The following is a 16086-nucleotide window of genomic DNA, read 5'->3' as shown; positions in this document are numbered from 1 at the left end:
ACATGGAGGGAAGCTATTTTAACCTTCCTCCCTCAACTCTTTATATGGGACGCTTCTAGTCGAGAAGGATTGTCTTTAGTATATTCTGTATTCTTGTACCTCTGCCACCCTTTTCAAAAGGGGAGCTCAATGCTTTCAATGTTGCAGAGTCCTTTCCCATTACACATTCCACTTGCCTTGCAGTCATAATTACAGATAGTTACCTAGTGCGGAATTGCTAATGCCTCATTGTTCTGTGTAATTGTCATCCATGGCTACTCATCAAGATGTGCCCTGACATCATAAAGCTACAGCAGGATGTCATCTGACTTGAGGGCAAGCTATAGGATACATTTATCATGTTACTGAAATGGGTAGCAGGCTAATCAGGACTCCCAGCTGTAGGCAAAGATGGGGAGATGGAAGAAACACAGGCATTATTTGAGATGTATTCATTTATTCAAGGTATGGGTGATAACATTCTCAGGTTCTCTATATGTTAACTGATAGGGATGTCCAAGAAGGACGATGGTAGAACCTGTTGTTCATAGTTTTTATCATTACCAGTTACTGGAGCATAAACCTTCCTCCATAAACGTATCGGATCACTTAATAGTTATAGGCCTACCATAGTCTACAATAATTCAAGTGAGCAGATTATGCTGTCACTTGGCTAGCAATGAGGTCTTTTTGTATTTACATTCTAATATAGGTGGTAGAGTTGTGTAGAGAGCGGTAGCTAATGAGTCCTCGGATTGGGAGATGTATGATAGGTTGAAAAAATTAGAGATTTGAATTCTTTTTGAGCTGTGGGATTTTACAATATTACAGCCGCCATAGTACTGATTATTAACTCTTTATCAAAATGTGTTTGTTGTTGTGTTGTATTACTTTGGAAATATTCAAGTTCTGTTAATAGACTAACAGTGGACTTTCCCATTTGCAGAATATATTGAATGACCAACAGAGGGAGTGCTGCAGAAGAAACTTTCTCGGAGTTGCTGACAACCCAAAAAAAAAAGTTCAGCAGCTTTCGGCTTGATTTACCAATTTACATGGTGAGTCAAACTCTCAATTTATCATTTTGCTTTTCCTTAATGAAGTTCATAGCATCTGACGGCTCTCAGCACCTTTTAGTGTGGTCTTCTGCATGAATATTATTTGTCAAGACTGAAGCGATATGGTTGAAGCTACGGGCATCATGATAGCTTATCAAAGATGTTGACTGTCTGCAAGGCTGACAATCCTACTTTAGATACTTGTGCTAGCAAGATGTCATCAGAGGAAATTGGTGTGTTTGAGGCTGGAATGAGGTGTCTTATTTTAGAACAATTGCCTTAGTTTCACATGGAGGGAAGCTATTTTAACCTTCCTCCCTCAACTCTCTATATGGGACGCTTATAGTCGAGAAGGATTGTCTTTAGTATATTCTGTATTCTTGTACCTCTGCCACCCTTTTCAAAAGGGGAGCTCAATGCTTTCAATGTTGCAGAGTCTTTTCCCATTACACATTCCACTTGCCTTGCAGTCATAATTACAGATAGTTACCTAGTGCGGAATTCCTAATGCCTCATTGTTCTGTGTAATTGTCATCCATGGCTACTCATCAAGATGTGCCCTGACATCGTAAAGCTACAGCAGGATGTCATCTGACTTGAGGGCAAGCTATAGGATACATTTATCATGTTACTGAAATGGGTAGCAGGCTAATCAGGACTCCCAGCTGTAGGCAAAGATGGGGAGAGGGAAGAAACACAGGCATTATTTGAGATGTATTCATTTGTTCAAGGTATGGGTGATAATAATATTCTCAGGTTCTCTATATGTTAACTGATAGGGATGTGCAAGAAGGACGATGGTAGAACCTGTTGTTTATAGTTTTTATCATTATCAGTTACTGGAGCATAAACCTTCCTCCATAAACGTATCGGATCACTTAATAGTTATAGGCCTACCATAGTCTAAAATAATTCAAGTGAGCAGATTATGCTGTCACTTGGCTAGCAATGAGGTCTTTTTGTATTTACATTCTAATATAGGTGGTAGAGTTGTGTAGAGAGCGGTAGCAAATGAGTCTTAGGATTGGGAGTTGTATGATAGGTTGAAAAAATTAGAGATTTGAATTCTTTTTGAGCTGTGGGATTTTACAATATTACAGCCGCCATAGTACTGATTATTAACTCTTTATCAAAATGTGTTTGTTGTTGTGTTACTTTGGAAATATTCAAGTTCTGTTAATAGACTAACAGTGGACTTTCCCATTTGCAGAATATATTGAATGACCAACAGAGGGAGTGCTGCAGAAGAAACTTTCTCGGAGTTGCTGACAACCCAAAAAAAAAAGTTCAGCAGCTTTCGGCTTGATTTACCAGTTTACATGGTGAGTCAAACTCTCAATTTATCATTTTGCTTTTCCTTAATGAAGTTCATAGCATCTGACGGCTCTCAGCACCTTTTAGTGTGGTCTTCTGCATGAATATTATTTGTCAAGACTGAAGCGATATGGTTGAAGGTACGGGCATCATGATAGCTTATCAAAGATGTTGACTGTCTGCAAGGCTGACAATCCTACTTTAGATACTTGTGCTAGCAATATGTCATCAGAGGAAATTGGTATGTTTGAGGCTGGAATGAGGTGTCTTATTTTAGAACAATTGCCTTAGTTTCACATGGAGGGAAGCTATTTTAACCTTCCTCCCTCAACTCTTTATATGGGACGCTTCTAGTCGAGAAGGATTGTCTTTAGTATGTTCTGTATTCTTGTACCTCTGCAACCCTTTTCAAAAGGGGAGCTCAATGCTTTCAATGTTGCAGAGTCCTTTCCCATTACACATTCCACTTGCCTTGCAGTCATAAATACAGATAGTTACCTAGTGCGGAATTGCTAATACCTCATTGTTCTGTGTAATTGTCATCCATGGCTACTCATCAAGATGTGCCCTGACATCATAAAGCTACAGCAGGATGTCATCTGACTTGAGGGCAAGCTATAGGATACATTTATCATGTTACTGAAATGGGTAGCAGGCTAATCAGGACTCCCAGCTGTAGGCAAAGATGGGGAGATGGAAGAAACACAGGCATTATTTGAGATGTATTCATTTTTTCAAGGTATGGGTGATAATATTCTCAGGTTCTCTATATGTTAACTGATAGGGATGTGCAAGAAGGACGATGGTAGAACCTGTTGTTCATAGTTTTTATCATTACCAGTTACTGGAGCATAAACCTTCGTCCATAAACGTATCGGATCACTTAATAGTTATAGGCCTACCATAGTCTAAAATAATTCAAGTGAGCAGATTATGCTGTCACTTGGCTAGCAATGAGGTCTTTTTGTATTTACATTCTAATATAGGTGGTAGAGTTGTGTAGAGAGCGGTAGCAAATGAGTCTTAGGATTGGGAGATGTATGATAGGTTGAAAAAATTAGAGATTTGAATTCTTTTTGAGCTGTGGGATTTTACAATATTACAGCCGCCATAGTACTGATTATTAACTCTTTATCAAAATGTGTTTGTTGTTGTGTTGTATTACTTTGGAAATATTCAAGTTCTGTTAATAGACTAACAGTGGACTTTCCCATTTGCAGAATATATTGAATGACCAACAGAGGGAGTGCTGCAGAAGAAACTTTCCCGGAGTTGCTGACAACCCAAAAAAAAAAGTTCAGCAGCTTTCGGCTTGATTTACCAATTTACATGGTGAGTCAAACTCTCAATTTATAATTTTGCTTTTCCTTAATGAAGTTCATAGCATCTGACGGCTCTCAGCACCTTTTAGTGTGGTCTTCTGCATGAATATTATTTGTCAAGACTGAAGCGATATGGTTGAAGGTACGGGCATCATGATAGCTTATCAAAGATGTTGACTGTCTGCAAGGCTGACAATCCTACTTTAGATACATGTGCTAGCAAGATGTCATCAGAGGAAATTGGTGTGTTTGAGGCTGGAATGAGGTGTCTTATTTTAGAACAATTGCCTTAGTTTCACATGGAGGGAAGCTATTTTAACCTTCCTCCCTCAACTCTTTATATGGGACGCTTCTAGTCGAGAAGGATTGTCTTTAGTATATTCTGTATTCTTGTACCTCTGCCACCCTTTTCAAAAGGGGAGCTCAATGCTTTCAATGTTGCAGAGTCCTTTCCCATTACACATTCCACTTGCCTTGCAGTCATAATTACAGATAGTTACCTAGTGCGGAATTGCTAATGCCTCATTGTTCTGTGTAATTGTCATCCATGGCTACTCATCAAGATGTGCCCTGACATCATAAAGCTACAGCAGGATGTCATCTGACTTGAGGGCAAGCTATAGGATACATTTATCATGTTACTGAAATGGGTAGCAGGCTAATCAGGACTCCCAGCTGTAGGCAAAGATGGGGAGATGGAAGAAACACAGGCATTATTTGAGATGTATTCATTTATTCAAGGTATGGGTGATAACATTCTCAGGTTCTCTATATGTTAACTGATAGGGATGTCCAAGAAGGACGATGGTAGAACCTGTTGTTCATAGTTTTTATCATTACCAGTTACTGGAGCATAAACCTTCCTCCATAAACGTATCGGATCACTTAATAGTTATAGGCCTACCATAGTCTACAATAATTCACGTGAGCAGATTATGCTGTCACTTGGCTAGCAATGAGGTCTTTTTGTATTTACATTCTAATATAGGTGGTAGAGTTGTGTAGAGAGCGGTAGCTGATGAGTCCTCGGATTGGGAGATGTATGATAGGTTGAAAAAATTAGAGATTTGAATTCTTTTTGAGCTGTGGGATTTTACAATATTACAGCCGCCATAGTACTGATTATTAACTCTTTATCAAAATGTGTTTGTTGTTGTGTTGTATTACTTTGGAAATATTCAAGTTCTGTTAATAGACTAACAGTGGACTTTCCCATTTGCAGAATATATTGAATGACCAACAGAGGGAGTGCTGCAGAAGAAACTTTCTCGGAGTTGCTGACAACCCAAAAAAAAAAGTTCAGCAGCTTTCGGCTTGATTTACCAGTTTACATGGTGAGTCAAACTCTCAATTTATCATTTTGCTTTTCCTTAATGAAGTTCATAGCATCTGACGGCTCTCAGCACCTTTTAGTGTGGTCTTCTGCATGAATATTATTTGTCAAGACTGAAGCGATATGGTTGAAGGTACGGGCATCATGATAGCTTATCAAAGATGTTGACTGTCTGCAAGGCTGACAATCCTACTTTAGATACTTGTGCTAGCAATATGTCATCAGAGGAAATTGGTGTGTTTGAGGCTGGAATGAGGTGTCTTATTTTAGAACAATTGCCTTAGTTTCACATGGAGGGAAGCTATTTTAACCTTCATCCCTCAACTCTTTATATGGGACGCTTCTAGTCGAGAAGGATTGTCTTTAGTATGTTCTGTATTCTTGTACCTCTGCAACCCTTTTCAAAAGGGGAGCTCAATGCTTTCAATGTTGCAGAGTCCTTTCCCATTACACATTCCACTTGCCTTGCAGTCATAATTACAGATAGTTACCTAGTGCGGAATTGCTAATGCCTCATTGTTCTGTGTAATTGTCATCCATGGCTACTCATCAAGATGTGCCCTGACATCATAAAGCTACAGCACGATGTCATCTGACTTGAGGGCAAGCTATAGGATACATTTATCATGTTACTGAAATGGGTAGCAGGCTAATCAGGACTCCCAGCTGTAGGCAAAGATGAGGAGATGGAAGAAACACAGGCATTATTTGAGATGTATTCATTTATTCAAGGTATGGGTGATAATATTCTCAGGTTCTCTATATGTTAACTGATAGGGATGTGCAAGAAGGACGATGGTAGAACCTGTTGTTCATAGTTTTTATCATTACCAGTTACTGGAGCATAAACCTTTGTCCATAAACGTATCGGATCACTTAATAGTTATAGGCCTACCATAGTCTAAAATAATTCAAGTGAGCAGATTATGCTGTCACTTGGCTAGCAATGAGGTCTTTTTGTATTTACATTCTGATATAGGTGGTAGAGTTGTGTAGAGAGCGGTAGCAAATGAGTCTTAGGATTGGGAGATGTATGATAGGTTGAAAAAATTAGAGATTTGAATTCTTTTTGAGCTGTGGGATTTTACAATATTACAGCCGCCATAGTACTGATTATTAACTCTTTATCAAAATGTGTTTGTTGTTGTGTTGTATTACTTTGGAAATATTCAAGTTCTGTTAATAGACTAACAGTGGACTTTCCCATTTGCAGAATATATTGAATGACCAACAGAGGGAGTGCTGCAGAAGAAACTTTCTCGGAGTTGCTGACAACCCAAAAAAAAAAGTTCAGCAGCTTTCGGCTTGATTTACCAGTTTACATGGTGAGTCAAACTCTCAATTTATCATTTTGCTTTTCCTTAATGAAGTTCATAGCATCTGACGGCTCTCAGCACCTTTTAGTGTGGTCTTCTGCATGAATATTATTTGTCAAGACTGAAGCGATATGGTTGAAGGTACGGGCATCATGATAGCTTATCAAAGATGTTGACTGTCTGCAAGGCTGACAATCCTACTTTAGATACTTGTGCTAGCAATATGTCATCAGAGGAAATTGGTGTGTTTGAGGCTGGAATGAGGTGTCTTATTTTAGAACAATTGCCTTAGTTTCACATGGAGGGAAGCTATTTTAACCTTCCTCCCTCAACTCTTTATATGGGACGCTTCTAGTCGAGAAGGATTGTCTTTAGTATATTCTGTATTCTTGTACCTCTGCCACCCTTTTCAAAAGGGGAGCTCAATGCTTTCAATGTTGCAGAGTCCTTTCCCATTACACATTCCACTTGCCTTGCAGTCATAATTACAGATAGTTACCTAGTGCGGAATTGCTAATGCCTCATTGTTCTGTGTAATTGTCATCCATGGCTACTCATCAAGATGTGCCCTGACATCATAAAGCTACAGCAGGATGTCATCTGACTTGAGGGCAAGCTATAGGATACATTTATCATGTTACTGAAATGGGTAGCAGGCTAATCAGGACTCCCAGCTGTAGGCAAAGATGGGGAGATGGAAGAAACACAGGCATTATTTGAGATGTATTCATTTATTCAAGGTATGGGTGATAACATTCTCAGGTTCTCTATATGTTAACTGATAGGGATGTCCAAGAAGGACGATGGTAGAACCTGTTGTTCATAGTTTTTATCATTACTAGTTACTGGAGCATAAACCTTCCTCCATAAACGTATCGGATCACTTAATAGTTATAGGCCTACCATAGTCTACAATAATTCAAGTGAGCAGATTATGCTGTCACTTGGCTAGCAATGAGGTCTTTTTGTATTTACATTCTAATATAGGTGGTAGAGTTGTGTAGAGAGCGGTAGCTAATGAGTCCTCGGATTGGGAGATGTATGATAGGTTGAAAAAATTAGAGATTTGAATTCTTTTTGAGCTGTGGGATTTTACAATATTACAGCCGCCATAGTACTGATTATTAACTCTTTATCAAAATGTGTTTGTTGTTGTGTTGTATTACTTTGGAAATATTCAAGTTCTGTTAATAGACTAACAGTGGACTTTCCCATTTGCAGAATATATTGAATGACCAACAGAGGGAGTGCTGCAGAAGAAACTTTCTCGGAGTTGCTGACAACCCAAAAAAAAAAGTTCAGCAGCTTTCGGCTTGATTTACCAATTTACATGGTGAGTCAAACTCTCAATTTATCATTTTGCTTTTCCTTAATGAAGTTCATAGCATCTGACGGCTCTCAGCACCTTTTAGTGTGGTCTTCTGCATGAATATTATTTGTCAAGACTGAAGCGATATGGTTGAAGCTACGGGCATCATGATAGCTTATCAAAGATGTTGACTGTCTGCAAGGCTGACAATCCTACTTTAGATACTTGTGCTAGCAAGATGTCATCAGAGGAAATTGGTGTGTTTGAGGCTGGAATGAGGTGTCTTATTTTAGAACAATTGCCTTAGTTTCACATGGAGGGAAGCTATTTTAACCTTCCTCCCTCAACTCTCTATATGGGACGCTTATAGTCGAGAAGGATTGTCTTTAGTATATTCTGTATTCTTGTACCTCTGCCACCCTTTTCAAAAGGGGAGCTCAATGCTTTCAATGTTGCAGAGTCTTTTCCCATTACACATTCCACTTGCCTTGCAGTCATAATTACAGATAGTTACCTAGTGCGGAATTCCTAATGCCTCATTGTTCTGTGTAATTGTCATCCATGGCTACTCATCAAGATGTGCCCTGACATCGTAAAGCTACAGCAGGATGTCATCTGACTTGAGGGCAAGCTATAGGATACATTTATCATGTTACTGAAATGGGTAGCAGGCTAATCAGGACTCCCAGCTGTAGGCAAAGATGGGGAGAGGGAAGAAACACAGGCATTATTTGAGATGTATTCATTTGTTCAAGGTATGGGTGATAATAATATTCTCAGGTTCTCTATATGTTAACTGATAGGGATGTGCAAGAAGGACGATGGTAGAACCTGTTGTTTATAGTTTTTATCATTATCAGTTACTGGAGCATAAACCTTCCTCCATAAACGTATCGGATCACTTAATAGTTATAGGCCTACCATAGTCTAAAATAATTCAAGTGAGCAGATTATGCTGTCACTTGGCTAGCAATGAGGTCTTTTTGTATTTACATTCTAATATAGGTGGTAGAGTTGTGTAGAGAGCGGTAGCAAATGAGTCTTAGGATTGGGAGTTGTATGATAGGTTGAAAAAATTAGAGATTTGAATTCTTTTTGAGCTGTGGGATTTTACAATATTACAGCCGCCATAGTACTGATTATTAACTCTTTATCAAAATGTGTTTGTTGTTGTGTTACTTTGGAAATATTCAAGTTCTGTTAATAGACTAACAGTGGACTTTCCCATTTGCAGAATATATTGAATGACCAACAGAGGGAGTGCTGCAGAAGAAACTTTCTCGGAGTTGCTGACAACCCAAAAAAAAAAGTTCAGCAGCTTTCGGCTTGATTTACCAGTTTACATGGTGAGTCAAACTCTCAATTTATCATTTTGCTTTTCCTTAATGAAGTTCATAGCATCTGACGGCTCTCAGCACCTTTTAGTGTGGTCTTCTGCATGAATATTATTTGTCAAGACTGAAGCGATATGGTTGAAGGTACGGGCATCATGATAGCTTATCAAAGATGTTGACTGTCTGCAAGGCTGACAATCCTACTTTAGATACTTGTGCTAGCAATATGTCATCAGAGGAAATTGGTATGTTTGAGGCTGGAATGAGGTGTCTTATTTTAGAACAATTGCCTTAGTTTCACATGGAGGGAAGCTATTTTAACCTTCCTCCCTCAACTCTTTATATGGGACGCTTCTAGTCGAGAAGGATTGTCTTTAGTATGTTCTGTATTCTTGTACCTCTGCAACCCTTTTCAAAAGGGGAGCTCAATGCTTTCAATGTTGCAGAGTCCTTTCCCATTACACATTCCACTTGCCTTGCAGTCATAAATACAGATAGTTACCTAGTGCGGAATTGCTAATACCTCATTGTTCTGTGTAATTGTCATCCATGGCTACTCATCAAGATGTGCCCTGACATCATAAAGCTACAGCAGGATGTCATCTGACTTGAGGGCAAGCTATAGGATACATTTATCATGTTACTGAAATGGGTAGCAGGCTAATCAGGACTCCCAGCTGTAGGCAAAGATGGGGAGATGGAAGAAACACAGGCATTATTTGAGATGTATTCATTTTTTCAAGGTATGGGTGATAATATTCTCAGGTTCTCTATATGTTAACTGATAGGGATGTGCAAGAAGGACGATGGTAGAACCTGTTGTTCATAGTTTTTATCATTACCAGTTACTGGAGCATAAACCTTCGTCCATAAACGTATCGGATCACTTAATAGTTATAGGCCTACCATAGTCTAAAATAATTCAAGTGAGCAGATTATGCTGTCACTTGGCTAGCAATGAGGTCTTTTTGTATTTACATTCTAATATAGGTGGTAGAGTTGTGTAGAGAGCGGTAGCAAATGAGTCTTAGGATTGGGAGATGTATGATAGGTTGAAAAAATTAGAGATTTGAATTCTTTTTGAGCTGTGGGATTTTACAATATTACAGCCGCCATAGTACTGATTATTAACTCTTTATCAAAATGTGTTTGTTGTTGTGTTGTATTACTTTGGAAATATTCAAGTTCTGTTAATAGACTAACAGTGGACTTTCCCATTTGCAGAATATATTGAATGACCAACAGAGGGAGTGCTGCAGAAGAAACTTTCCCGGAGTTGCTGACAACCCAAAAAAAAAAGTTCAGCAGCTTTCGGCTTGATTTACCAATTTACATGGTGAGTCAAACTCTCAATTTATAATTTTGCTTTTCCTTAATGAAGTTCATAGCATCTGACGGCTCTCAGCACCTTTTAGTGTGGTCTTCTGCATGAATATTATTTGTCAAGACTGAAGCGATATGGTTGAAGGTACGGGCATCATGATAGCTTATCAAAGATGTTGACTGTCTGCAAGGCTGACAATCCTACTTTAGATACATGTGCTAGCAAGATGTCATCAGAGGAAATTGGTGTGTTTGAGGCTGGAATGAGGTGTCTTATTTTAGAACAATTGCCTTAGTTTCACATGGAGGGAAGCTATTTTAACCTTCCTCCCTCAACTCTTTATATGGGACGCTTCTAGTCGAGAAGGATTGTCTTTAGTATATTCTGTATTCTTGTACCTCTGCCACCCTTTTCAAAAGGGGAGCTCAATGCTTTCAATGTTGCAGAGTCCTTTCCCATTACACATTCCACTTGCCTTGCAGTCATAATTACAGATAGTTACCTAGTGCGGAATTGCTAATGCCTCATTGTTCTGTGTAATTGTCATCCATGGCTACTCATCAAGATGTGCCCTGACATCATAAAGCTACAGCAGGATGTCATCTGACTTGAGGGCAAGCTATAGGATACATTTATCATGTTACTGAAATGGGTAGCAGGCTAATCAGGACTCCCAGCTGTAGGCAAAGATGGGGAGATGGAAGAAACACAGGCATTATTTGAGATGTATTCATTTATTCAAGGTATGGGTGATAACATTCTCAGGTTCTCTATATGTTAACTGATAGGGATGTCCAAGAAGGACGATGGTAGAACCTGTTGTTCATAGTTTTTATCATTACCAGTTACTGGAGCATAAACCTTCCTCCATAAACGTATCGGATCACTTAATAGTTATAGGCCTACCATAGTCTACAATAATTCAAGTGAGCAGATTATGCTGTCACTTGGCTAGCAATGAGGTCTTTTTGTATTTACATTCTAATATAGGTGGTAGAGTTGTGTAGAGAGCGGTAGCTGATGAGTCCTCGGATTGGGAGATGTATGATAGGTTGAAAAAATTAGAGATTTGAATTCTTTTTGAGCTGTGGGATTTTACAATATTACAGCCGCCATAGTACTGATTATTAACTCTTTATCAAAATGTGTTTGTTGTTGTGTTGTATTACTTTGGAAATATTCAAGTTCTGTTAATAGACTAACAGTGGACTTTCCCTTTTGCAGAATATATTGAATGACCAACAGAGGGAGTGCTGCAGAAGAAACTTTCTCGGAGTTGCTGACAACCCAAAAAAAAAAGTTCAGCAGCTTTCGGCTTGATTTACCAGTTTACATGGTGAGTCAAACTCTCAATTTATCATTTTGCTTTTCCTTAATGAAGTTCATAGCATCTGACGGCTCTCAGCACCTTTTAGTGTGGTCTTCTGCATGAATATTATTTGTCAAGACTGAAGCGATATGGTTGAAGGTACGGGCATCATGATAGCTTATCAAAGATGTTGACTGTCTGCAAGGCTGACAATCCTACTTTAGATACTTGTGCTAGCAATATGTCATCAGAGGAAATTGGTGTGTTTGAGGCTGGAATGAGGTGTCTTATTTTAGAACAATTGCCTTAGTTTCACATGGAGGGAAGCTATTTTAACCTTCATCCCTCAACTCTTTATATGGGACGCTTCTAGTCGAGAAGGATTGTCTTTAGTATGTTCTGTATTCTTGTACCTCTGCAACCCTTTTCAAAAGGGGAGCTCAATGCTTTCAATGTTGCAGAGTCCTTTCCCATTACACATTCCACTTGCCTTGCAGTCATAATTACAGATAGTTACCTAGTGCGGAATTGCTAATGCCTCATTGTTCTGTGTAATTGTCATCCATGGCTACTCATCAAGATGTGCCCTGACATCATAAAGCTACAGCACGATGTCATCTGACTTGAGGGCAAGCTATAGGATACATTTATCATGTTACTGAAATGGGTAGCAGGCTAATCAGGACTCCCAGCTGTTGGCAAAGATGAGGAGATGGAAGAAACACAGGCATTATTTGAGATGTATTCATTTATTCAAGGTATGGGTGATAATATTCTCAGGTTCTCTATATGTTAACTGATAGGGATGTGCAAGAAGGACGATGGTAGAACCTGTTGTTCATAGTTTTTATCATTACCAGTTACTGGAGCATAAACCTTTGTCCATAAACGTATCGGATCACTTAATAGTTATAGGCCTACCATAGTCTAAAATAATTCAAGTGAGCAGATTATGCTGTCACTTGGCTAGCAATGAGGTCTTTTTGTATTTACATTCTGATATAGGTGGTAGAGTTGTGTAGAGAGCGGTAGCAAATGAGTCTTAGGATTGGGAGATGTATGATAGGTTGAAAAAATTAGAGATTTGAATTCTTTTTGAGCTGTGGGATTTTACAATATTACAGCCGCCATAGTACTGATTATTAACTCTTTATCAAAATGTGTTTGTTGTTGTGTTGTATTACTTTGGAAATATTCAAGTTCTGTTAATAGACTAACAGTGGACTTTCCCATTTGCAGAATATATTGAATGACCAACAGAGGGAGTGCTGCAGAAGAAACTTTCTCGGAGTTGCTGACAACCCAAAAAAAAAAGTTCAGCAGCTTTCGGCTTGATTTACCAGTTTACATGGTGAGTCAAACTCTCAATTTATCATTTTGCTTTTCCTTAATGAAGTTCATAGCATCTGACGGCTCTCAGCACCTTTTAGTGTGGTCTTCTGCATGAATATTATTTGTCAAGACTGAAGCGATATGGTTGAAGGTACGGGCATCATGATAGCTTATCAAAGATGTTGACTGTCTGCAAGGCTGACAATCCTACTTTAGATACTTGTGCTAGCAATATGTCATCAGAGGAAATTGGTGTGTTTGAGGCTGGAATGAGGTGTCTTATTTTAGAACAATTGCCTTAGTTTCACATGGAGGGAAGCTATTTTAACCTTCCTCCCTCAACTCTTTATATGGGACGCTTCTAGTCGAGAAGGATTGTCTTTAGTATATTCTGTATTCTTGTACCTCTGCCACCCTTTTCAAAAGGGGAGCTCAATGCTTTCAATGTTGCAGAGTCCTTTCCCATTACACATTCCACTTGCCTTGCAGTCATAATTACAGATAGTTACCTAGTGCGGAATTGCTAATGCCTCATTGTTCTGTGTAATTGTCATCCATGGCTACTCATCAAGATGTGCCCTGACATCATAAAGCTACAGCAGGATGTCATCTGACTTGAGGGCAAGCTATAGGATACATTTATCATGTTACTGAAATGGGTAGCAGGCTAATCAGGACTCCCAGCTGTAGGCAAAGATGGGGAGATGGAAGAAACACAGGCATTATTTGAGATGTATTCATTTATTCAAGGTATGGGTGATAACATTCTCAGGTTCTCTATATGTTAACTGATAGGGATGTCCAAGAAGGACGATGGTAGAACCTGTTGTTCATAGTTTTTATCATTACTAGTTACTGGAGCATAAACCTTCCTCCATAAACGTATCGGATCACTTAATAGTTATAGGCCTACCATAGTCTACAATAATTCAAGTGAGCAGATTATGCTGTCACTTGGCTAGCAATGAGGTCTTTTTGTATTTACATTCTAATATAGGTGGTAGAGTTGTGTAGAGAGCGGTAGCTAATGAGTCCTCGGATTGGGAGATGTATGATAGGTTGAAAAAATTAGAGATTTGAATTCTTTTTGAGCTGTGGGATTTTACAATATTACAGCCGCCATAGTACTGATTATTAACTCTTTATCAAAATGTGTTTGTTGTTGTGTTGTATTACTTTGGAAATATTCAAGTTCTGTTAATAGACTAACAGTGGACTTTCCCATTTGCAGAATATATTGAATGACCAACAGAGGGAGTGCTGCAGAAGAAACTTTCTCGGAGTTGCTGACAACCCAAAAAAAAAAGTTCAGCAGCTTTCGGCTTGATTTACCAGTTTACATGGTGAGTCAAACTCTCAATTTATCATTTTGCTTTTCCTTAATGAAGTTCATAGCATCTGACGGCTCTCAGCACCTTTTAGTGTGGTCTTCTGCATGAATATTATTTGTCAAGACTGAAGCGATATGGTTGAAGGTACGGGCATCATGATAGCTTATCAAAGATGTTGACTGTCTGCAAGGCTGACAATCCTACTTTAGATACTTGTGCTAGCAATATGTCATCAGAGGAAATTGGTGTGTTTGAGGCTGGAATGAGGTGTCTTATTTTAGAACAATTGCCTTAGTTTCACATGGAGGGAAGCTATTTTAACCTTCCTCCCTCAACTCTTTATATGGGACGCTTCTAGTCGAGAAGGATTGTCTTTAGTATATTCTGTATTCTTGTACCTCTGCCACCCTTTTCAAAAGGGGAGCTCAATGCTTTCAATGTTGCAGAGTCATTTCCCATTACACATTCCACTTGCCTTGCAGTCATAATTACAGATAGTTACCTAGTGCGGAATTGCTAATGCCTCATTGTTCTGTGTAATTGTCATCCATGGCTACTCATCAAGATGTGCCCTGACATCATAAAGCTACAGCAGGATGTCATCTGACTTGAGGGCAAGCTATAGGATACATTTATCATGTTACTGAAATGGGTAGCAGGCTAATCAGGACTCCCAGCTGTAGGCAAAGATGGGGAGAGGGAAGAAACACAGGCATTATTTGAGATGTATTCATTTATTCAAGGTATGGGTGATAATATTCTCAGGTTCTCTATATGTTAACTGATAGGGATGTGCAAGAAGGACGATGGTAGAACCTGTTGTTCATAGTTTTTATCATTACCAGTTACTGGAGCATAAACCTTTGTCCATAAACGTATCGGATCACTTAATAGTTATAGGCCTACCATAGTCTAAAATAATTCAAGTGAGCAGATTATGCTGTCACTTGGCTAGCAATGAGGTCTTTTTGTATTTACATTCTAATATAGGTGGTAGAGTTGTGTAGAGAGCGGTAGCAAATGAGTCTTAGGATTGGGAGATGTATGATAGGTTGAAAAAATTAGAGATTTGAATTCTTTTTGAGCTGTGGGATTTTACAATATTACAGCCGCCATAGTACTGATTATTAACTCTTTATCAAAATGTGTTTGTTGTTGTGTTGTATTACTTTGGAAATATTCAAGTTCTGTTAATAGACTAACAGTGGACTTTCCCATTTGCAGAATATATTGAATGACCAACAGAGGGAGTGCTGCAGAAGAAACTTTCTCGGAGTTGCTGACAACCCAAAAAAAAAAGTTCAGCAGCTTTCGGCTTGATTTACCAGTTTACATGGTGAGTCAAACTCTCAATTTATCATTTTGCTTTTCCTTAATGAAGTTCATAGCATCTGACGGCTCTCAGCACCTTTTAGTGTGGTCTTCTGCATGAATATTATTTGTCAAGACTGAAGCGATATGGTTGAAGGTACGGGCATCATGATAGCTTATCAAAGATGTTGACTGTCTGCAAGGCTGACAATCCTACTTTAGATACTTGTGCTAGCAATATGTCATCAGAGGAAATTGGTGTGTTTGAGGCTGGAATGAGGTGTCTTATTTTAGAACAATTGCCTTAGTTTCACATGGAGGGAAGCTATTTTAACCTTCCTCCCTCAACTCTTTATATGGGACGCTTCTAGTCGAGAAGGATTGTCTTTAGTATGTTCTGTATTCTTGTACCTCTGCAACCCTTTTCAAAAGGGGAGCTCAATGCTTTCAATGTTGCAGAGTCCTTTCCCATTACACATTCCACTTGCCTTGCAGTCATAATTACAGATAGTTA

This window comes from Lissotriton vulgaris, chromosome 11 (genome assembly GCF_964263255.1).
Source record: "Lissotriton vulgaris chromosome 11, aLisVul1.2, whole genome shotgun sequence".
Lineage (NCBI taxonomy): Eukaryota > Metazoa > Chordata > Amphibia > Caudata > Salamandridae > Lissotriton > Lissotriton vulgaris.
The sequence above is the reverse complement of the archived record's forward strand: the minus strand, read 5'-3'. Positions refer to the sequence as shown.